Raw genomic sequence first — 23787 nt, 5'->3', positions numbered from 1 at the left:
TCATCTAATTATCTCATCCCAGACTTTTCTGACATGCTGGAGCCTATCATTAAGGAACTACCTATTATTATTTTTTTAATGAATGCTTTTAAAAAGATCAAATTCATATTTTCCAGCTCATAGACTTCAATTTCCTGGATTATTATTTCTTTCTTCCAACTCCTGGGAAAGCTAGAAAAGAAAACAGCCTTCCTTTCCCTGTTGATGAGAATGGCCTTAAATATTCCAAACCTTTGGATCCAATCATCTGAGGACGCTGAGCTCTGAAGTCCCACTTACACCACTCCATTAGAAACATATTGTGATTGCACTTTTGCACCCACAACTGTGGAAGAAATGAAATTCCTTGACTTCATTTTCTGGAGATCTTCACCAGATGCTGTCCCGGAGGTGCCGCTTTCTTTAAGAAAGCAGTACAACTGCGTTTGAAAAATTTAAAGGATGCAGTTCATCCAAACATTAAAACATTATGTCAATTGCACATTTAAATTACCTAGGATGACTTTATCTATAATTGTATTTGGTGCCTAACCAAGCAAAAAAGAATGAAGATGATGAGTACTTTTAAATAAAAATTTGGTTTGAATACAAGCTGTGATTTGTTTAAATAAAAACATGAAAACATGTATTAGGTTTTAGGCAGTAGGCATATGTGTTTATTTAATACATATATGTATTGTATGTACATATGTAAGTATATACATATACATACATGCAATCTAAAAGGAGGCCCATGAGTTACATTTTGCACTATCAGTCCCTTTTGTTATTTCTTTGGAAAGAAGTAAGTCAATGTCCTATCCCCATGCTGAACATACCAGCTGCAGAGAAATTTATGCTAAGGAAATATAAGCATTACAGATAAATATCAATTTTTAAATAACATTATTTATTTTTTGAGATTATAATTACATCATTTCCCCCTTCCCTTTCCTCCATTCAAACCCTCCTTAGTACTTCCTGCCTTGCTCTCTTTCAAATTCATGGTCTCTTCTTATATATTGTTGTTACATAATATATGTGTAACAACAATTAAAGATGTATATATCGCTTTTTAATAGATAATTTTGTAGAATTTGTTGAGCTCTAATAAAAATGAGCTAGAAAAATGGTATTAAGAGTTAGGGTAAACAGATTATTAATGAACGTTCTTCAGAATAGACCAATAGCTCGTGAGCTTGTGCACACGCACACACACACACACACACACACACACACACACACACACACACACCCTGAAACTATGGAGTATGATGTGAGTCTGTAAAGCAGGTATCCCAGGCCAAGTCTGAGAGCTGGAAGATGCTGTAGATATCCAAGAAGAACAATGTCGTTATTTGAAGGCTGGAGAATTTTTTCTTGTTCTGCTCAGACCTTCAGTGGATTGGATTTGACACTCTGACGTGATCTGTGTTGTTCAGTCTACCGGTTTAAATGCTAATCTCAACCAGATATTTGGGCATCTTGTGGCTCTGTGGGATGACATAAAAAAAAAAAAAACTAACAATCACACATAAATTCAGAGGAATTTAAACTAGAGAACATTTTAAAGAGAGAAAATACAACTTGAAATAGTCCATGGAAACTATTCTAATTACAATAAATAGAAAAGAACAGGAGAACAGACGACCCAAGGAAAGTTGGTGGCTGTGGAAAGGGCTGTCAGGAAGGGGGGACTATCCATGGTTAACTTATTTCTAGAGTGGATAGAGTGTGCTCAGTTACGAACATAGAGAGCGATACCCGTCAGAGGTTAGAGTTGTGCAGTTGAAATGAGGAAGTTGGGGAGATGATTTTACTTTACTTGGCTTCCAAAAAAAGATTTCTTTTTGTGCCACAGAAGAAATCACAAGGAAATACCATTTTTATTCCACTTTACTCTTAAATATATTCAGGATATTTTATGGCTTTTTGAGACAGACTCCTATAGTGCACACAGTGACAGACTCCTGTAGTGTACACAGTGACACACTCCTAGAGTGCACACAGTGACAGACTCCTGTAGTGCACACAGTGACAGACTCCTAGAGTGCACACAGTGACAGACTCCTAGAGTGCACACAGTGACAGACTCCTGTAGTGCACACAGTGACAGACTCCTGTAGTGTACACAGTGACACACTCCTAGAGTGCACACAGTGACAGACTCCTGTAGTGCACACAGTGACAGACTCCTAGAGTGCACACAGTGACAGACTCCTAGAGTGCACACAGTGACAGACTCCTGTAGTGCACACAGTGACAGACTCCTGTAGTGCACACAGTGACAGACTCCTGTAGTGCACACAGTGACAGACTCCTGTAGTGCACACAGTGACAGACTCCTGTAGTGCACACAGTGACAGACTCCTGTAGTGCACACAGTGACAGACTCCTGTAGTGCACACAGTGACAGACTCCTGTAGTGCACACAGTGACAGACTCCTGTAGTGCACACAGTGACAGACTCCTGTAGTGCACACAGTGACAGACTCCTGTAGTGCACACAGTGACAGACTCCTGTAGTGCACACAGTGACAGACTCCTGTAGTGCACACAGTGACAGCTCCTGTAGTGCACACAGTGACAGACTCCTGTAGTGCACACAGTGACATTCTAGAGTGCACACAGTGACAGACTCGTAGAGTGTATAAAGTAGCATACTCCTGTAGTCCTAGACACTCAGGAGATCAAGGTGGAAGAAGACTTTGTTCTCGGAAACGACCATCTGAATAACATAGTAGAGCCCCATATCCTTAGAAGAGTATGTATATTTTAAAATATTTATTTATTTTGTATGTGTGTGCTCGCCTGCTTTAATTTATGTGCATCACAAGCATTCGGGAGCCTGCTGAGACCAGAAGAGGTGGTTGGATCCCTAGAACTGAAGTGATAGGCAGTTGTGAGCCACCATATAGGTGCTGAAAACCAAACTCAGGTCCTCTGCAAGAGCAGTAAGTGTGCTTAACTGTTGAGCCATCTCTCCAGCTCCCCAAATGTATGTTTTGAAGGAAATAAATGAACGGGCTTATAATATATCAATACAATAATAACAAACTTTATGTGTTAATGAGTCATTCAAGAGGATTGTGTGGGTATATAGCTACATGTGAGTTAACAACTGCCCACTTTCATCAAAGATGAGTATTTCTTGGGCCTATGTTAAATGGCAAAGCTAAGAGATGTACCTGTACCACAAGAGTACAATTCACTCTGCCCTGACCAAGGTAAACAGCCTGCTCTTTCCACCCCAACCGATGCGTCCTGCACTTCACACATTTTCTGCAATTAGGCCTTCTTAGTGCAGTGAACAGACTGCTGTTCAAATCTCAGTTTTAGTGGTGCATAGAGTGATATAATCCCAGTGCATTTGCTTCATTTTAAAATTGCACCAAGATGAACTTACTGCTTCCCTCCGCATGTGCTGCGTTGGTATGTTAGCTTAGGTAGCTCGTTGAGAAAATTGACATCTGCATAGTCTTTATGTAGCAAGCTCTTTGAATTGCCCTGTCCTCTTCTGTGGGCTCATTGGTTCCCTCCACAGCCAGAGGTGGCTGCTTCTACACAAGTATAGAATTTGAGCACCGCGTGTCCTCCAGACACACCAGTGGCTGTGCTCTACTGTGTATAGCTGGTTGATTGAAACTTGCTTCGAGAACCTTCCATGTCACTGGTGTTTTCTAGAAGAGAGTAACTGATGTCAGGGGAGTACTGTGGGGAAAGTTACCACACAAGGCATCAAAACTAAGATCCACCCTGAGCACGGCGCTGGCAGGTAGGGTGGGGAACACAGACAGATACTGCCTTTTCTTACTGAGGCACTGAGCCGAGGAAGGAGCTCTTCTGACATCACAGAATTAGGACACTTGCTTGCAAATTTGGGGATGTTTATATTGTTATTTCTATAAACAAAATACAAAAATACCTAACTCAGCAGGAAAGAGTAAAACTTCATATAAACTAGAAGTAGACCTTGTCTTTAGAACAGTTCACTCAGATAAATAATATGTGCTAAATCTAATTATAGAAGCATAATTTGAATTAACATAGGATTCAAATGTTCTTGTATTCAGTAACAAAAATTTCTGGGCTATTATCATGTAACAGCCTGCTAGCTAGCAAACATTTCAACATGCAGTTTTCATTTTTATTTATTCAGTTTTTTCATTTCTTGATGTAATTTCCAAGATGTCCACCCCCCAACGTGTGACAATTCCTTACTGAGAGAACCTGATATAGCACACTGCTTCCCCCAGGGCAGCCTGGATTGTGTTTACTTGCTTGGTTCCAGAAAATTGTTTCTTTTGTGTATCTCTAGAAATTATTTTGAAACCCATAATTTTATTACACTTTACCTTTAAATATATTAAAATATTTTTGTCAAATATGTCTAAGGGCAGGGAATGTCACTCAGTTGACAGAGTGCTTGCCTAGAATACACAAAGCCCTGCATTCTGTCTCCACTACCTCATACACTGGGTGTGGTGGCTCATACCTGTATTCTCAGTGCTTGGAAAAGGAAGATCAGGCTTTATATATATGTAAATGTACATTCTAGCAATTTTATTATCTACTTTAAACATTTAGGTCAGGATCCTTTATAGGCCTAAAACTATAATTATACTTTTTAAAAACTGTATTATTGAAATATAATTTATATACTGTGCAGTTCATCCGTTTGAAATATACAGTACATGTTTTCATTATTTTCCCATAGATTTGTAAGCATAGTCAGTTTTCCTGACTCTAGAAAAATACTTGATACCTGACACTCTTCACTTCTCCCCAGCCCTCCAAATCTTAGGCAGCCACTAATGCATTTGTCTGTATTATTGTCTGTTTAGGATGTTTCATAGTAATAGAATTCCAAGTGGGCTGGAGAAATGGCTCAGTGGTTAAAAGTACTTGCTGCCCTTGCAGAGGATCCAGGCTTGGTTCCCAGCATCTTCATGGCAGCTCACAACCATCTAAACTCCAGTTTCAGGGGGGTCCAATGTCCTCTTCTGATCACCTCTGGCACCAGACACACAAGTGGTACACATACATGCAGACAAAATACTCATATGCACAAAATAAGTATAAATAAGTAAATAAATAGAATTGCATAATAATATGTTCTCTTGTGACTGGCTTCTTTTACTTAGCATGTCTCTGAGATTCATTCATATGCTATGGATCAATACTTTTATATAATATTCCCTTGTGTACATTTTTATGACTCCACTCAACTTACATTGAATTTTTTAGAAACACATTATGTATAAGTCTAGATGATCACTCATATACCAAGGAAAAAGTTTGGTTCATTCCGGTATGATTACTATGGACATGAAAATATGCTGGTCATTAGAAGATGCTAAAATAACTATCTTAAGAATACTCCTTTATGGTTTACTGCTATCTCTTCTAATGTTCTCATTAGTGTATTCTATGGGCCTCATTGTTTTTAATCTCAAGGAATTAGAACTATATATAAGTTGTTCCACCTTTGTTGAGCTCAATTGACTATTCTGAGAAAGAGAATGATAACAATAGAATAGCATCCTGAAATACTATGCACACAGTGTTCAAGCAATATCAGGAACAGTTATTTCTCAGTAAATATTATATACACCAGAAGTCAAAGCTATTGTCCTTCAGGACTAGTGTCTAAAGTTTAGCCACCAGCCACACTTCAAGTACTTACATCTCAACTTATAATCTGTACTTTGTGTAATTCATCATTCAGATGCCCTTCACTGAATTCAGTTAAATTCATCATGGACTCTGAGTTGTGATGCCCAGAATAAACTTTGGTGTTCAGATGTAGTTTGATCACTGTAGATTAATGGTATATTTTTATGTTGGTAGAAATTTAGAATCTGTGTTCATTCATTCTTTCATTTATCTATTATGTATTTCCTATGTACCATAAGTAGGTAATTTGTAGTTACTTAGAACTGAACAAGTAATAGTAATTGATCTTAGGACTTAATTTTAAAGACTTACATATGCATATTTCTAAACATAATTGTATTTATGTGAAATCATATCTTACACATATAAAACTTGTGTATCAATTACAGATTTGGATACAGAATGTTACTGAGTATCTTTTGCTGAGGAAAAGAGAAGAATTCTGGGTTCTTAATGAAACAAGCATGCAACAAGGAAAAGAAAGAATTCAAAAGGGGCAAATATTTGAAGTATGTAAGACTCAACAAGGCAAGAAAGACTTAAGAAAAGATTAAATTGTGATGTATTCTCCATGATCTTTTAGTTTAATGAAAATATAATTAATCTTTCAAGAAACTAAAGTTGCTTGGTGAAAAGGAGGGAAGTAGAACAAGTACTTATTAGGAACAGAGTAAGAGTAGGTGGAGAATACAGGAGGCAGATGGGGCATTTCCTAGGTGAACCTGAGGATCAGCGGACAGGTCTCTGTTGGTTATATGAAACATTAATTAATAACCAGGACAGTTTCTCAAAAGCAGCAAGATGAGCAAAGGCTGGCCCCACCAAAATATTAAAAATTAAGAATGTATTGATTTAGACAGTGTGAAGCGTATTTGACTATGCAGGTTGATTGAATAGAAAATATGAAAGTAAGATCAAAATCAGATGAAAAATATTTATTAAGTGTGATGTTAGAAATCAGTGTGGGAAAAATAGGTATTCAATAATAAATTATATATATATGTATATATATTTTCATGAGCTAGTCATCTGTACCCCAAAAAATGTTGAATTCTTTGATTGTTTGTTTGTTTCTGGTGTTTTGAGATAGGGACTCACTACATTGCCAGACCTGGAACTCACTGTATAGCCCAGGTTTTCTTCAAACTCAGAATTCTCCTGCCTCAAAACCCTGAGTTCTGGAAATACAGACATGTACTAAAATAACAAGCCAGAATGTTGTATTCCTTTCTTATAATGTGTAACAAAATATTCAAATGAAAGAAACCACAATTTAATCTTGGAAAAGAAAAACAGAAAACTATTAGATTAAACCCTGGAAGGGGCTTATTTGCTTGCTTGCTTGCTTGCTTCCAAATCAAAACAGAATCTCACTGTGAAGCCTGGTGGAAGCTAGAACTTGTTATGTAAGTTCAAGAAACTCACTTAGTGTCAGAGACATACAAACAGAATGAAGGACAGAAAATGTTTCAAGTAAACAGACTCTAAAGCAAGCAGTGATAGCAGTATAATATCTGAACAAGAAAACAATCAGAAGTGAAGAAATTCATTACACCCTAGAGAAAGAAACTATCAAGACAGTATAATTATTGTAAATGCTTATATATCACATGTTGACAAACCCACCTTCGTAAAACAAGCAGTACTAGACATAAAAAGACAAGTAAGTCCAGAAACAATGATAGTGGGTGACTCTAATATATCACTGTCATCAATAGATAGATATTGCAAAGGAAAAATCAATACATTTCAGAATTAAACTGCATCATAGGTTAGATGGACATAACATAATAGTCCATCCAACATTTGTAGAATATACATTCTTCTCAGCAGTCTACAAACTGATCTCTAAAACATATTACATTTTAAACCACAAAGCAAGTCTTAACAAATAAAAACAGTGATTTGTTATATCTTATTAGATTATAATAAAGCAAAACTAGAAATAAATATATAATCTACAGAAGCTATACAAACATAAGGGGATTGAATAATACACTTTGGACCAGTCAGTGTGATTCATTGAAGAAATCAGGAGGAAACTTAAAAAAATTCTTAGAATCAAATGAAAATAAAAAGACAGCTTGACACTTTGTGAAACAGCAAAGGTGGTTCTGAAGTTTATAGCTTTGAGTGCCTATATTAAAACCAATGGAAAAGATCTGAAGTACCTAATGATACACTTCAAATTCCTAGAAAACTAAGTGTCATCCAAGCCCTGAATTACTAGATGTAATGAAATAATGAAGATCTTAGTGGAAATGAATGAAACGGAAACTATAAAGCAATGCAAATAATCAGTATAGGAAAGAGTTAAAGATAAACAAGATTGGCAAACCCTTAGTTGAATTAACCAAAAGAGAAAGACAGTCTAAATTAATAAAATTAGAGATAAAAATGGAGATATTATGACAGTTACCACTGAAAAATAGTAGATCATTAGGAAGTTTTTTGAAAATTACTTTTAAAAGGAAAAGAATCTCAAGAAAATGGATAAATTTCTAAATGTACATGACCTAGCAAAATTGAACTATAAGGATATAAACAGCCTAAAATCTGTAATAAAAATGAAATTAAAGCAGTAATAAATCGTCTTTTCACATAGAAAACCTCAGGACTGAGTGGATTCAACACTGAACCCTGCTAGATCTTTGAAGATCCTCAAACTACAAAAAGAAAGGCTAGGAATGCCTATACATTTATTCTATAATGCCAGTATTAATCTTATATAAAACCAGAACAAATTTCCTTGATGAAAAGAAGCAGAAAACAAAACAAAAAACCTTAACAAAACACTATCTTATTTCCACAACACATTGTAAAGATGACATGTTGTACCTGTTGGCACATGATTTTAATTCCAGCATTCTGGTTACTGAGGCAGGAGGACCACTGCAAGTTCAAGGTCACCATGGTCTACTGTGGTGGTTTGAATAGGAATGACTCCCCTAGACTCATTTGTTTGAATGCTTTGTCGTAGGGGGTGGCACTATTAGGAGATGTGGCCTTGCTGGAGGATGTGGGTCACTGGAGGCAGGCTTTGAGGTCTCAGAAGCTGAAGTCTGGCCAGTGTGTCAGTCTCCTTCTGCTGTCTGTGAATCAAGATTTAGAACTCTCAGCTCCTTCTCCAGCACCGTGTCTGCCTGTGTGCTGCCATGCTTCTTACCATGACAATAATGGACTAAACCTCTGAAACTGTAAGCCAGACCCAGTTAAATATTTTCCTTTATAAGGGTCAAAGTGTCTCTTTGCAGCAATAAAATTCTGAGACATCTACATAGTAAGTTCCAGACTAGTCAGAGCTGCACAATGAAGTTTCATTGAAGGCATGGAAAGATGGTTCAACTTAATGCAAGTGAACAAACAAAGTATATAAAGAATAAGAAAGTAGGAAATCAAATATATTACAGATGTTGTTAGGATCATCTTCTTACTGGGCCCTGCAGACCCCACAAGGAAATTCTTATATCTGGTAAATTCAAAGTACTAGGAGATAGGTTAACATTAAGAAATAAACAGCAATTTTTCTGTATATCAGTGATGAACCTGATGAGAAAGAAAACAGGAAAATTTACAATAGCCCAAATAAAAGAAATTCTAACAAATCTAACCAAGCAATGAAAGCTATAAATACTGAAGAAAGCCACTGGAAAAGACACTAGAAGATAAAAGACCTTTCATGTTCGTGGATCAACACATTAATAATATTTTGAAGATAGTTGTCTTACTAAAAGTGATCTAAAAACTCAGTGTAATTCCTATCAAGATTCTATTAATGTTTTGCACAGAACTAGGGAAAATAATCCTAAAATTCTTTTAGAAGCACAGAAAGCCATAAACAAACCTGAAGGAGGCCCTGAACAAAAAGGAACAGTGTTGGAGGCATCCCAATCCTCAGTTCAAATTTTACTAGAGCCATCTTAACAAAACCATACTGGCATTGGCAAAAAAATAAAATAAAATAAAATAAAAACAAGGCTAATAGAATAGAGGATCAGAAATAAATCCACAGAGCTATAGCCATTCCACCTGATTGTTGGCAAAAATACTAAAAATATTTATTAGGTGAAAGATAGCCTGTTTTTCTTCTTCTGGATTTGGTGTTTCAAGTTTCACATTTAAGTCTTTGATCCATTAGTTTTTGTGCAAGTTGATAGATATGGGTCTAATGTCATTCTACATGTGGACGTCCAGTTTTCCCTGCACCATTTGTTAAAGATGCTTTCTTTTGTCCAGCTTGTGTTTTTTGGCATCTTTGTCAAATATTAAGTGGCAGTAGTGGTACACATACCTTGGCAGTAACCAACAGTTCTTTAATTGGATCGAAGGCCTGTTCAACAAGAGGGAAACATGCTTTGTACTGGAAACAGCCATCTACCCAGAGCTAGTGAAGTTATAGATCTAGGAGAGGAACCTGCAACCACCATTTTACTAAACTAGCATAATCCCTAACTACATCCTAAATATTGGTCCTGTACACACAGATTAAGTGTAGTCCTCACATTCATCAAGGAAACTTCTCTTTGAAACAGATGGAGACCACTACAGAAAACCACAACCAATCAAGTTGTAGGGTTGTAGAGTTCAGTCACAACTGATACATCTTTAAAACAACTCCAGCACCTAAGGCTCAGGAAACATTGTGGAAGAGGGGATGGAAAGATCGTAAGAGCCAGAGAATCAGAGTCTGCTGTGAGATTATGTCTCCTAGTAACGTCAGAAGCTACATCCATCAAATCTCATCAGTGTGATTGCCTAAACACGAGCTGAACAAGAACAATAATAGACAGTCTAAAGTAGACAGGGCAAAACCAAGCCTCAATGCTACACAAAGAACTACAGGTAACTAAGGAATGCTGAGAGTGGGAGAGATGGTCCTCCCTGAGGAAGAGCACCCCAATTGTTTATCTATACCAAAGAGTCAGCCCTGAAAACATAGGTACAAGTAACAGTATACAGATTGAGCAGGTTATATTAGGAATATATGTGAGTACACTTACACATATTTGTATATAACAATTAATGAAAAAAGCTATAAATTTGAAAGAGAACAAGAAGAGGTATGTGGGAAAGATTTGAAGGAGGAAAGGAAAAGGAGAAAAGCTTAAATTATAATCTCAAAAATAAACAGAAAGAAGACAGCCTGGCTCATTGGTGTTGCTAGGAAGACTGTATATGTAATATATAGAAGAGTGAAACTTGATAACCCCTCTCCCAGTCTGCATAAAATCAGCCCAAAGTGGGTGAAAGAATTAGCATGGAGCAGTAATGCTTAAAACTAGCAATAAAAATCTTTAAGATCTGTATAAACTTTGTTCTTTTTGAGACAGTCTCATTGATCAAACTTTCTACGGAGCTGGAGGTGACCCTGAATTTCTAATCCCACTGTCTCCACCTCCTGAATGTTAGAATTGTAGCTGTGTGCCACCGCATTCAGTTTTCTGTGTTACTGGGGATCTAACACAGGGCTTTGCTGCATACTAGGCAACCACTCTACCATTTGACCTATATCTCTAACCTTAAAACTTTTATCAAGTGAAAAATTAATAGCCAGAATGTCTAGTATAAACTGTGGAAACAGTTACAGTTTGTATTTCATAGAAGGTTCTTTGGTATATAAGGAACACCTACAAATGAATGAGTGGGATACAAATAATTTGATGAAATATAATCAGACAAGTTATGTGTACAATGATTCTGAATGAAATGATCAATATTTCTTGGGAGAAAAAAGTTATAATTTTTTATCTACCAGATGGACAGATGGAAATATTTTGATAGTGCTGTTAATTTGAATAGGAACTCCTTTACATTGCTAAGTGGGAGCTAAAATTGGCAAATCCCTAAGGAAGCAATTTGTTATGAATATGTTCCCCTCTACCCCCATACAGGTGTGCATGCTTTTGTGTATATGTTGAGGCCAGAAGTCAACTTTGGGTGTTATTCCTGAGAAACCTTACATTTTACCTCTTATATCTTGCTTGACCTATAACTCCCTGATTAGTTTAAGTTGTTTGACTATTAAGCCCTTGGGATTCTCCTCTCTCTGTCTCCAGTGCTGGGATTCTAAGCATGAACTACCACATTCAGCTTTACTCTGTGGCTTCTGAGTATTGGTCCTCATGCTTGCACTTCAAGTATTGTACCAACTGAGATATATTACTGGGTTTTGTCCCAGTGATTCTGTTTCTACGAATTTATCCTAAAGGTAGACCATCCATATGCAAACATATGTAACAACATAGTCAAGAATATTTCTGGCAACATTGTCTGAAAATATAGCAAGAGTGTAAACGAGGACTATTTAAAGAAACCATAATAGAATTCTATGCATAATTCATGAGTAGAAAGTTTTGTCATTATAACACAGAAGTCATGGAAATTCCAGTATCTCATTTTCCTCAACATATTAATGTTTTATATCAACTACCAGTGATTTCAAGTGTTTTTTTTTTCTGTGATCTCTAGACCTCTGAAGATGATTACATTTTTAACACTGCCTGGGAGTCCCCAACCATACTTAGCTAATATGCACTCTACATGCTGGAAGGTGAAAATAGGATGTCACAGTTTAGATCCCCCAAAATAAGGATCTGTTGTTTGATCCCAATAAAACGGTAGAGTCATGTAGGGAAAGATCAAGCAAGACTGAGAAGGTGGCTTCATGCTTGGCACTCAAAAGGACCTGAGCTTCAGTCCCTAGAAAGGGGTGGTGATAGGTAGATCCCAGGGGCTGTCTGGCCATTCCATCTAGTCAAAACAGCTGATTTGAAGTTTAACAAGAAAGACCCTGTTTCCAAAAATAAGATGCATAGTGGTCAAAGGAGACTCTCAACATGGCTGCCTGCATGCACAGGCAAGCAAACCACACACACGTACACATGCATGCAGTACATGCCCTAAATAAATACCTAAAGACAACAGCAAAAGATAGAAAGGCAGGGTGAGTAGTAAAGGGTAAAACAGCAAACATTCTATGTAGCTTGAGATGATCTTGAGCTTCTAATCCCCATCTCCACCTCCTGAATGCTGGAATTTTTAGATATGAATATAGATATGAAAGTATAGACACTAATCAGGGATGCACTAGTTCTGGGAAACAGTAGAAACAGATACTGCAAAGTTATTCTATGTAGATGAATTTCTAAATGGTCTTATTAAATAAAAAACACAGAGCCAGAAATTGGGGTTAAAGTCTGAGAGAAATCAGAGGAATAGGAAGAGACACCAACCAACTTCACATCACCAACTTGGCAGCTTCTAAGTGCGAGTTTGTAGCTTGAGTTTTCCTGCCTGGCCCACAGTCAGGACAAATCTCTATCACCTGCCAGTCCCACAGCCGCTCAAACCCGACCAAGTAAACACAGAGACTTATATTGGTTACAAACTGTATGGCCGTGGCAGGCTTCTTGCTAACTGTTCTTACAGCTTAAATTAATCCATTTCTATAAGTCTGTACCTTGCCACATGGCTCGTGGCTTACCAGCATCTTCACATGCTGTTTGTCATCGTGGCGGCTGGCAGTGTCTCTCTGACTCAGCCTTCCACTTCCCAGCTTTATTCTCCTCCTTGTCCCGCCTACACTTCCTGCCTAGCCAATGGCCAATCAGTGTTTTAATTATTGACTAATCAGCAACACATTTGACATACAGAACATCCCACAGCACGAGTTACTTCCTGTCTACCCATGTGTATATGCCTTGCTGCTCTGCCATCTGATTTGCTCTCTCTGTCCAGCTATATCACTTCCTCTTCCTGCCCATCTCTGTCACTTCCTGTCTGTCTGTACAGACCTCCAAACCTCCATGGTTAACTAGTGTTGAAACTTAAGGCGTGTGCCACCACACCTGGTTGCTTCTAGTGTGGACTTGAACTCACAGAGATCCAGACAGATTCCTGCCTGCCAAGTGATAGGATTAAAGGTGTGTGCTACCATTGCCTGACTTCTTTGTTTACTTATAATGGCTGTTCCTATTCCTCTGATCTCCAGGCAAGCTTTATTTATTAAAGCACAAATAAAATATCACCACATTTCAGCACAAATAAAATATCACCACATTACCCTTTTTTGTAATAAAAAATAGTTTTAACTAATATAAGAAAAACTATATACAATAAGTACAATAACTATATACAGTATATATGAGCAATAAATAAATCAACAATGTCTAATCTGTTTGCATTTGACAAATTCAGAGAAAATATTCCATTATCGATCCTATTTTAGTGAGTCCAAAATGTACCTAATTCACTTTCTATTCTATCTTGTATTACCAACAGAAAACTATCTTATGATGTCTTTCAAACTTACACACTTAACACCTCTTAGTGAGTTTCTTTTCTGAATTTCTTAACAAGGAAAATTGTAACTATCTAATCTTCAACTCCCTCAAAGACCCGAGAATGAAATAATATTACCTAGTAAAACAGGAAGTACAAACAAGTGGCTTCCAAAAAATGTGAGTTATGACAGAAACAACCAGCTGCCTGGACAGTCACCCCAGGTTTCTCTGCAACACTGGGGCATCGTCTTCGGCCTACAGGCATAGCATATCTAACAGACTCATTTATGAAGCAGGATATACGCAAGGCCTACAGCTCAATTCCACATTCGGTGTGAATATTCCATGTACCAGATAAACTTGAATTCTGCCAGTATCATGTCATGATTCGGGATTTTAAATTCCAGAAATTGCTGGTGTTTTTGGGATTTGGCTGTCCATTCTTCTCGGCTTATAGATAGCTTCATCTCCTTTATTAAATGCCAGTCTACCATTAAGAGGCCAGACTCCGTCAGCCTAGTTACTCCTCCAAGAATAACTGTTCCAGCTACTGTTCCACTGCACACCAGGAGCCATCGGCCCACTGCATGCTCAGCTGCCTTTGAAGGAAGGGGCACTGTACCTTTTCTGGATTGCAAAGCCACTTCAGCGATGGTGCCATATTGTCCTGGCCTCAGAGGATGTCTGTTGCCAAAGCTGCAACCACACTTGTCTTGGATTGGTAGTCCTTTGTTTTGTGTCCTGGTTGTCCATTTTGGACAGCATACTCTTGGCAGTTAATGTGAAGGTACTTTCTTGCCCAGTGGCTAACTTTTGCCACAGTGAAAGTTAATTCCATGTGGAAGTTCTTCAATGCCCTTACCTTCTCTGAAGTAGATTGGTGCTACCAGGAGCAGACATGTCTTATAGTCATAAGAAAAAAAAAAGAAAAAAAACTGTTATTAAAACATCTTAAATGCCATATTCTGTAGATCTCTGAAGGATTTGAAGATGACCTGTCTATCTAAAATATATCTCTGCTTGACCTTGAAGACGTACCTAATATGGCTATAAGTTCAATTGTGATGACTAACTATTAACTTTCATTTCTTTATATTCTAATAGTTGATAATAATAACTTTCAAGGATTAGCAAATTGCATTACATTGTTAAATGACCCATATAGGTATAATACCTTGAGCAAGATTAGAAATATATGTACAGTATTTACTAACAAAATCAATCTCAAATTTATATCAATATACATAATTTGTATATAACATACAAAAATCTAATCCAATGTAAACTATTTAAAACTAGTAGTTGCCTTTTAAAAGTAGATTAAATTACCTTTTTATCTATATCATATCCATGTCCTCTCTTTTTTTTCAGAGTAGATTCAATAGTCTACCTCTTATCTATATCCTTTTTTTTCTTTTTTCTCTTTTTTTTGAACAAGAGCCTTAAATATAATCTCCTTTGTGTAGCCTTTTTCCTGACCATTAACAATAACAACTTGTAACCAACCATCCTAGACAATGACACCACAATTCTATACAGGGATTTGGATGTCTTTGTTCCGATTACCATCAATCATTGGTCGAGAATTTGAGAACTGTAACTACTTTTTGTTTTGTTTTGAAGTTTGCCTCCATTTCCAGCCTAGGGTGTACAAATGAAGAATTATCCAAGAGAAAGTCTTCCAACTCTTCTAACTTCTCAACTCAAGCAGAAAGTGGAGGACAAATGTGTAGGGAAGAAGAGAGGATAAAATTCACTTCTGGGAGCTTCAAGAGAGGATGAAATCTGCTATGACCTGTAAGGCTCAGCTTCAGAACCCAGAGCTCTAGGGGAGGGAAACTATCCCTAAAGTTGTAAGCTCTACTAGTTTTCTCAGCAGTCTGATTTTGCAGAAACTGAGATTTTTTTTAGGTCTATCTTCAAAGAAATATATACATTTATAGTAGATTTCCTGGCGAATAAAAAGAGATGACTTCTTAGTTCATACAGAAATGCCTGTATTATATAGCTGTGAAAAAGGTTTGAACCTCGTCATCTCTGTATGAACTATTAGGAGCCTTGACAAACTAAGCAAACAGAGTGCACCATGGTGCAAAACAGTGCTGAAATATGTAAGCTATAGCTATTCTCCGGAGGTTTGTGTTGTCTTCCACAATGCTGAGTTTGTGTTAAGCCAGGGACTGATTTTCTAGACTCATGTGCATCTGTTGTGTGTGTGTGTGTGTGTGTATGTGTGTGTATGTCTGATAGAGGTCAGAACTTTTTTTGGGGAAAAAGTTCTTTCCTTCAACCCTCTGTGTCCTAGGGGTTAAACTAAGTTCGTCAGGCTTAGTGACAGGCACTTTACCCATAGAAACGTGCATTTACTTCTCTTCTGCATCCAAAATAACATTCGCTTCCTATGAAATACATATATATATATATAAGTGATATGATAGTTTCTGGATAGGTAAATCCTGAAAAGCCACTCATTAATATTAGCTAATTAGAGAAAGCCACAGTGATGCTTCATTCTTACTATATAGGATTTAAAAAAAATAAAACGAAAAAGCATTGAGAGGGTATGGACTAATTAGAGACTTCATATTGGGAATGTAACGTGGTATAGACACTTTGGAAAACAGTTTGGAAGTATGATTTTTTTCTTTTGGTTTTTTGAATCCGGGACTCATATAAGAGGTGAGGTTGGCCTCAAGCTTGCTACATAGCTGAAGCTGACCTTGAAGTTCTGATGATCCTGCATCTACCTCCTAAGTGCTGGGACTACAGGTATGTGCCACCATATCTAGGTATATTATGTATTGTAATCATCTGAGCCCAGGTGTCTGTGAGCACATGTTCACAGAGAAACAGGCCCAGCAGTGTTCTCAACAGCATTTTTCATAGTAGTCAAAAGGGGTGTTTTCCTGGGAGCAAAGCAAGAAACAATCCTAAGTGGATATTGAGATGCTTCTAGACTTTACTGAGGAACTGGCAGAACCAGATATTAGTTCTGGGTAGATTGCGGGTAATGAACAATGTAATGAGAATAGTTGGAATCAGTCTGAAGAGAACCTAGTTTCTGCCAATAATAAGACTTGAAAAGATGAAGTTTTTTTCTGGATTGTGAGTTGACTGGAATTCCTCTTGTAATATGAATGATTGGCCTGTTCCCTATGCTTTTTAAAAGACTTATTACATTTATTTATTTATTTATTTATTTATTTATTTATTTATTTATTTATATACATACTTACTTAGTCGGAGCTGTGGCACATGCCACTGTGTGCATATGGAAATCAGAGGATAACTTGTGGGCATTCTCCCACTCTGAGGTTCCTAGACATTGAACCCAGGTTGTCAGGCTTACCTGACAAACCGTCTTGCTTCTCCTATACCCACTATATTTTTATTGACTCCCCCCCCCCCCACACCTTCCAACAGAAGCCATTTAGCATTGTTTCTAGGCTGGAACAGACTCCTAACCTCTTAAAACGTCTTCAGTAGGCGGGAGAGAGGCAGTTCACTAGAGTACTTGACTTGTATGTGTGAAGCCTTAGTTCATTTCTCATCAACACACACACACACACACACACACACACACACACACACACACACACACACCACTCACACTCTTCTAGTAGCAGATTAGGAGAGATAAAATACCTGGAAAATGCTTCAGTTGGAGGCTAGTTTGCCCAACCTTTACGGTCTAAGTGATTCTGGCTTATTAACTTCTCCCACTAATTTCACAAGCTCAACGTTGATAATGTTACTTCTCCCATAGAAGTATGACCACATATATCCTAGACAATTGAATATATTGTTGAACTAATATATGTAAAAACACATACAAATTAGGCCCTGAAAAGTCAAAATATATATCATCATTTGATCAATTATGTATAATATAATAATATAATATAATATATATCTAAATATTAAGGGAAATTGCTCAAAAGCATATGAAATAGCAGTTATCTCTTTAGTAGAATTTGGGCTGTGTGTGCATGCATGGCAGACAGATATCTGCCATTAAAACTATATCCTGAGGCCTTCTACCTCGCTGTCCTCAACAGCTCCCCACCCCCCGTGTGTGTGTGTGTGTGTGTGTGTGTGTGTGTGTGTGTGTGTGTGCATATATCGGGGACTAAGGGGGTCCAGCCCCTCGATAGTCCCCTCCCAGGGTCCGGGAAGAATCTACAACCAGCTGATAATTAATCTTTGATGAGGAGAAATGAATCTATGTACACAAAACTCCTTAGTCCATATACTTTATTATTCTGTGTCAGTTACAAGCTTATATTCTGCTCTCATATTTAGGTCTTTTCTTGCCTGATTTCTCTCTACACTTGTCCGCGGTCCCCTCTGGGTTCTATCTTAATTCCTTCATCTTGTTCTGCCCCTTCTAGGTTCTCATCCATCTTGTTCCTTCCCATATCATCTTCTCTCCCATCTCCTTCTCTCTCCTCATCTCGTTCTTCCTCATCTTGTTCTTCCCCATCTGGCTCATCCTCATCTTCCATCTCGTTCCTCTAGTACTCTCTTCTAGCCCTTCAACCTAGTTCTTCCCCATCTCAGTTTGTTCCTCTCAAGTTCTTACCCGTCTAGTTCTTCCATTCTCTTTTCTCTTCTCCCCCTCTGCCCTGGAAGTCCTGGTATATAAAAGGAGGGTCCGAGCTAAATTGTGTAAAGTTATTACTTAACGTCCACCTGACCTAGGCGGTGTCTCCTTGTCGAATTTACCTTAAGTCAGGAGACTTGTATGTGGGCTGTTATCACTGTTAGTCCTCGGAAATTGGGCGACCACCTGGGCGGGGTCTCCTTGTGGAATTTACCTTAAGTCAGGAGACTCGCCTGTGGGTGGTTATCACTGTTAGTCCTCGGAAGTTGGGCAACCACCTGGGTGGTGTCTCCTTTAGTCCTTGAAAGTGGCTAGGGGAGATATCTGATTCCAGAGAAAGCCTTTCCTGAGGCTGTTCTCCAAATGCCTGGAATGTGTATGTCTAGAGAGTGATCAGTCCACATTGTTAGCCGTTCTTAGGGAAAAGTCAATTGGGAAAACTATGAAGGCACACATGATTTTCATAACAGAAGACAGCTGATATATAACAAGCCAAGTAACACCAAAAACTCCTTGGGATTTGGCTTCCTCTGGAGGAATTCCCTGATTCCTCCAGGTAGTGACTTTGCCATAACCAGCTGAGTTCTTATGATATATTCCTGCGGCCCGCAGCATGCATATATGTATACCCATGTGTGCATATGCAGAGGGCGGAAGAGGAAATGAAATGTCTTTTTGTATAAATCTCCACCTTAATTTTGGACAGAATTTCTCACCAAACCTAGAGCTCAGTGAATTAGGAAGACTAGCTACCCAGTAAGGTCTTGGAGTCACATCCCCTTCCCCCATGTGTTATAGGCGTGTGCAGCTGCCCCTGACCTTCTCATGATGGCTAGGACTTAAACTCTCACCACCAAGCCATCTTCCCAGCCACCTCCATTTTAAATGCAAGAAAAAATGGAAACAAGAAGGAAAAGAAAATTACACTTTATAAGCAAAAAATAAGTTGGTAAAGAACTTTTAGTAAATATTGAAAAAATTATAAGAAACTACAGATGTTTTATGACTAAGATTATTTTAGCTACAATAACTAAATATACCTTTTAAAATATTTTCTAAATTAAAGAGTACGTTGCGTTTGATCTACTCAAGACAAAGAACCATTTTTACTGAAAGTATTTAATAGCTCTCTCCCATTCTTTTTGCAGGTTCCCCCTATTAATTTTCACCTCAGAGTGTAAACAGTAGCTGTAAGGCCCTTATGTCTGGAGACATTAAAGCTATGTGCTTATTTTTAAATTTTACTACTAAAACAGAATAGATTCCCCCTTAATTCTCAACAACTGCAAAATCATAATAGCCTTGCCGATTTCATAGGTGTTATGGATATTATATACCAAGTGTTTCCTTTGTAATTCTTAGATTAAATACTTGAAAATTCTCTTACTTAATACTTCAAGTGAAGTATTTATTTTTTAAAAAGTGAAAAATCACTCGAAATTTCATCAGCTGATGATTGACAAAGTCAAATGTGATGTATCCATAAGGTAAAATAGTACTTGGCCATAAAAAGGAATAAAATAATAGAATGTACTACAAGTTGGGTAAATTCTGGGGTCAGTCTGCTAAATAAAAGAAGATAATCACAAAAGGCCACATACTGAATTATTCCATTTTTATGAAATGTTCAAAATAAGGAAAACTGTAAGTATTTTAAAAATTTCCCTCTTGCCGAGCAGTGTTCGCTCATGCCTTTAATCCCAGCACTTGGGAGGCAGAGGCAGGCAGATCTTTCTGAGTTTGAGGCCAGCCTAGGCTACAGTGTGAGTTCCAGGAAAGGCTCCAAAGCTACACAGAGAAACCCTGTCTCAAAAAACCAAAAAAAAAGAAAAGAAAAGAAAAAAATTCTCTTAAAGCTCATCTCATGTTTTTTTTTGTTTGTTTGTTTGTTTTTTGTTTTTTTTTTTTTGGTTTTTCGAGACAGGGTTTCTCTGTGTAGCTTTGCGCCTTTCCTGGAACTCACTTGGTAGTCCAGACTGGCCTCGAACTCACAGAGATCCGCCTGGCTCTGCCTCCCGAGTGCTGGGATTAAAGGCGTGCGCCACCACCGCCCGGCAAAGCTCATGTTTTTACCACCAGCCCTACCACTGATTCTTTCTTACTGTTCTAGTTGTAAAACTCCTTCTTTTTAAAACCCAACAAATACTTATTTCTGATGATGTGTGCTAATGATTATTTAAATTTTATTTAAATCATTTGAGTAAAAACTATCATATCCTGAAACATTTCTATAGATAAATAAGTGTGTTGAGTTTTTCTTGTCTCTATCAATAGATATAGTGCCAATCTGGCAAATATTTAGCTCATATGTTACCTTCCTTTTCTTTGACTAATCTGCCACACTGCTGGAACCTTTCCCGAGTGTGTTCTGAGCAGCCACAGAGAACCATTCAGAGCCAGCCCACAACAGGGTCCCAGAATACAGCATTGTCTGTCTCCCCGGTAAGAATGTACTTGAGGCTGTAGGAAGTACTAGTAGGAGATATAAGGTCTGTATTTATGTTACCTTGTGGTATTTCTTTGAGGAGATGGTCAGCAAAGGGCAATCTCTTTCGATAACAATATCCCAAATGACAAAAATGATACTTTACATTTTCAGAAAAGGCAAGCCTTCACAGAGTCATAATAGTTATGGATTGTTGGAGTTCTACACTCCCTTGCATCCTAAAAAAAAAAAAATCGTTTTGCTGTTTGTTCCCCCCACCCCCACCTCTGCCCTCAAAATTGTAAGACATCATTGGCAGATCATGAAAGAAACTACTAATTCTGTGACTTAGCATCGAACAGCGCCTCTTCCTCTTTGCGACTGTTTTCCTTAAAATGTTCAGTTTTGCTGTAAGAGGCAATTACATTTTAAATATTAAACTTGCTTCATTTGTATCTGTGGCAAGCAGAATAGCCACAAATGGTCAAAGCATAGACATGCCCTGTGCTTAGCTGCCGCTTGCTCTGCCCATATAAAGGAAAGCTGGAAGGATTTCTTTCAGTAACATGAAGTGCTAAAGTTCATAAGGTTAGAGATGATTTTCACCCTGACTCAAAACTCATAGGTAATTTTTAAAAATTATTTAATTACAGTTGTCATTTCTATTATTTCTGCTGAAGGAACAGTAGGGAGAGACCCTCCTTGAATGCTCCCCTCACCCTTGAATAAATGTTATGTTCTTGAAACAGTGACCTCATCAGATGACAGTAGTGTAAGGTCAGAGAGCATCTGGTTTTCAAAGTGTTTGAGTTCATGTACAATAATTCCACCTTTTACATTTTATAGCATTCTAAGGTTAATCCTTTAGCTTTTAGTAGTAATATAATGCTAGCACAAGAGAGTGATATTTGCCCTTGATGTATTGATTTAAAAGCAGAAATGTCTTTTTGAGAGGCTTTGCTGCTCTCCAAAACTTGGTTCATTGGATCATGCCATTTTTGTGTGTTAAAATATATTTTGAACATCCTGAAGAAAGAGTGGAGACTAATATAAGGAATACCCATGTGTCATTGCATAGGTTACTAAATTACCAATTTGACATGACCATTGCACATTTTAAATAATAATAGTGATGTCCCTAATGTTTTTGTCATCATATTTTTTACCTTTCTTACTGTAACACGATTTTGATTCCCCAGTAATTTTGAACTTATTATATCATTATGTATCCAAGTAGTATTTTGAGTGATAAATCATGCAATACCATGTACATGATCCATGTACATGACACCATGTACATAAAAAATAGTTCATTTTTTACTCTACTTATTTTTATCAGCACTTGGGATGAAACCTATGTATACTAGGCAAGCACTCTGCTACTGCACTGTTTCCTCAACCCTCAGCATTCTAGTTCTGAAGTGTCTTTCTGTTGATAAGTTCCATGGCATTTCATTTATAAAATGATGCCCTAACTTGTTTATCCACTTTTTTCTTCATAAACACATTGTTTCTGTTTTTCAACTATTAAAGATAATACCACAGCAAGCACTCTTGTGCCCGTCTCCTTGGTCTCATGTGTGAGTTTGTTGTCTGGTTAAATACCTGTGAGTGGAACTGCTATGTATATACCAACTATGCTAAATGTGGCCAGATTGACCTTTGAAGTGTTTCTGGCTGTTTGAAAGCTAATCCCTTGCCATTTTAAATTTTATTGAGATATAATTTATACGCCATAGGTATACATCACTTATAATGATATTTAATGGGTTTTAGCATATTTATGGAGTTTTACAACTACTACCTTAATATGACCTTATAATTGTTTAATTTCACCACACATTCCTAAGCAAAAACAGTAGACCTAATGGTGGTTACTTTCCATGTTTTTCCTTTATTTCTTAACCAAATTTGACAATGTCTCTGCTTTCTGTCTCCATGAATTTGCCTGTTCTGAACTTTGTATTTATGTGTTATCATTCAATATTTAGTCTTTTGTAAGTGACTGATTTCACTTACCACAATGGTTTTGAGTTTCATGTATAGTGTATCATCTATCAGTACTCCATCCTTTTCTCTATTCTTTTGATGAGTAATATTACTACATTTTACTTATTCAGCCATCATTTGCTGAACATTTTAGTTGTTGCTACCTTCTAATTATTGTGTATACTACTATGTTGTAGATGTTTTTATTTTCTTTGAATATATTCCTAAGAATGAGACTGTTACACCAAGGTATATGGTAACTGTGTTTAATAGTTTGAAGAACCATTAAAACTGGCTGAACTATTTTATCCTTTCAGCATGTGAGATTTCCAGTTTTCCATATTCTTGCTAATAACTGCACACAAGTATACCTGACAAAGAAAAGCCTGTTTGTCTTTCTGAGACTGGCTTATTGTGCTTAACATAATTATTTCCAGTTCTGTCCATTTTTTTGCAAATATCATTGTAGCATGAATCTTAAATGGTCTTATTAATAAAAAAACAAACTTGAAGCCAGGTATTGGGGTGAATGCTGAAGACCAGAGAAGCAGAACAAGCCATTGCTTCCTCACCTCAACAGTTCCTCAGCTGATCCTGTTTCCTCAGACTGGAAGCTTCTGTGTCCTCATCCCAATGACTCTCAGCTTGAAAGCCTGAAGCTTAACCAGATAAAAGCTTCTAGTTCCTGGTCTTCATGCCTTATATACCTTTCTGCTATCTGCCATCACTTCCTAGGATTAAAGGCTTACTTTCTGGGATTAAAGGCATGAGTCACCATGCCTGGCTATTTCCAGTGTGGCCTTGAACTCACAGAGATCCATGCCTCCAGAAGG

At 37.5% G+C, this 23787-nt stretch overlaps 1 long non-coding RNA gene across 2 annotated transcripts in view; it reads right to left on the bottom strand.

Annotated features, from left to right (window-relative positions):
- Positions 1 to 638: 638 nt before the first annotated feature.
- Positions 639 to 23787, bottom strand: part of LOC128104763 (uncharacterized) — a 104264-nt gene continuing 81115 nt past the window's right edge. The window contains exons 2-3 of one of the 2 annotated variants that reach the window (XR_008216091.1): positions 14074 to 14839; positions 639 to 1472 (exon numbers count right to left, since the gene is read on the bottom strand). This is a non-coding gene — a long non-coding RNA (uncharacterized LOC128104763). The remainder of the gene's footprint in view (positions 1473 to 14073; positions 14840 to 23787) is intronic. The other variant, XR_008216092.1, reaches the window with a different exon arrangement.

This window comes from Peromyscus californicus, unplaced genomic scaffold (genome assembly GCF_007827085.1).
Source record: "Peromyscus californicus insignis strain IS unplaced genomic scaffold, ASM782708v3 Scaffold_8__1_contigs__length_139910024, whole genome shotgun sequence".
NCBI classification, from domain to species: Eukaryota; Metazoa; Chordata; class Mammalia; order Rodentia; family Cricetidae; genus Peromyscus; species Peromyscus californicus.
This window is presented reverse-complemented; position numbering and strand designations above follow the sequence as displayed.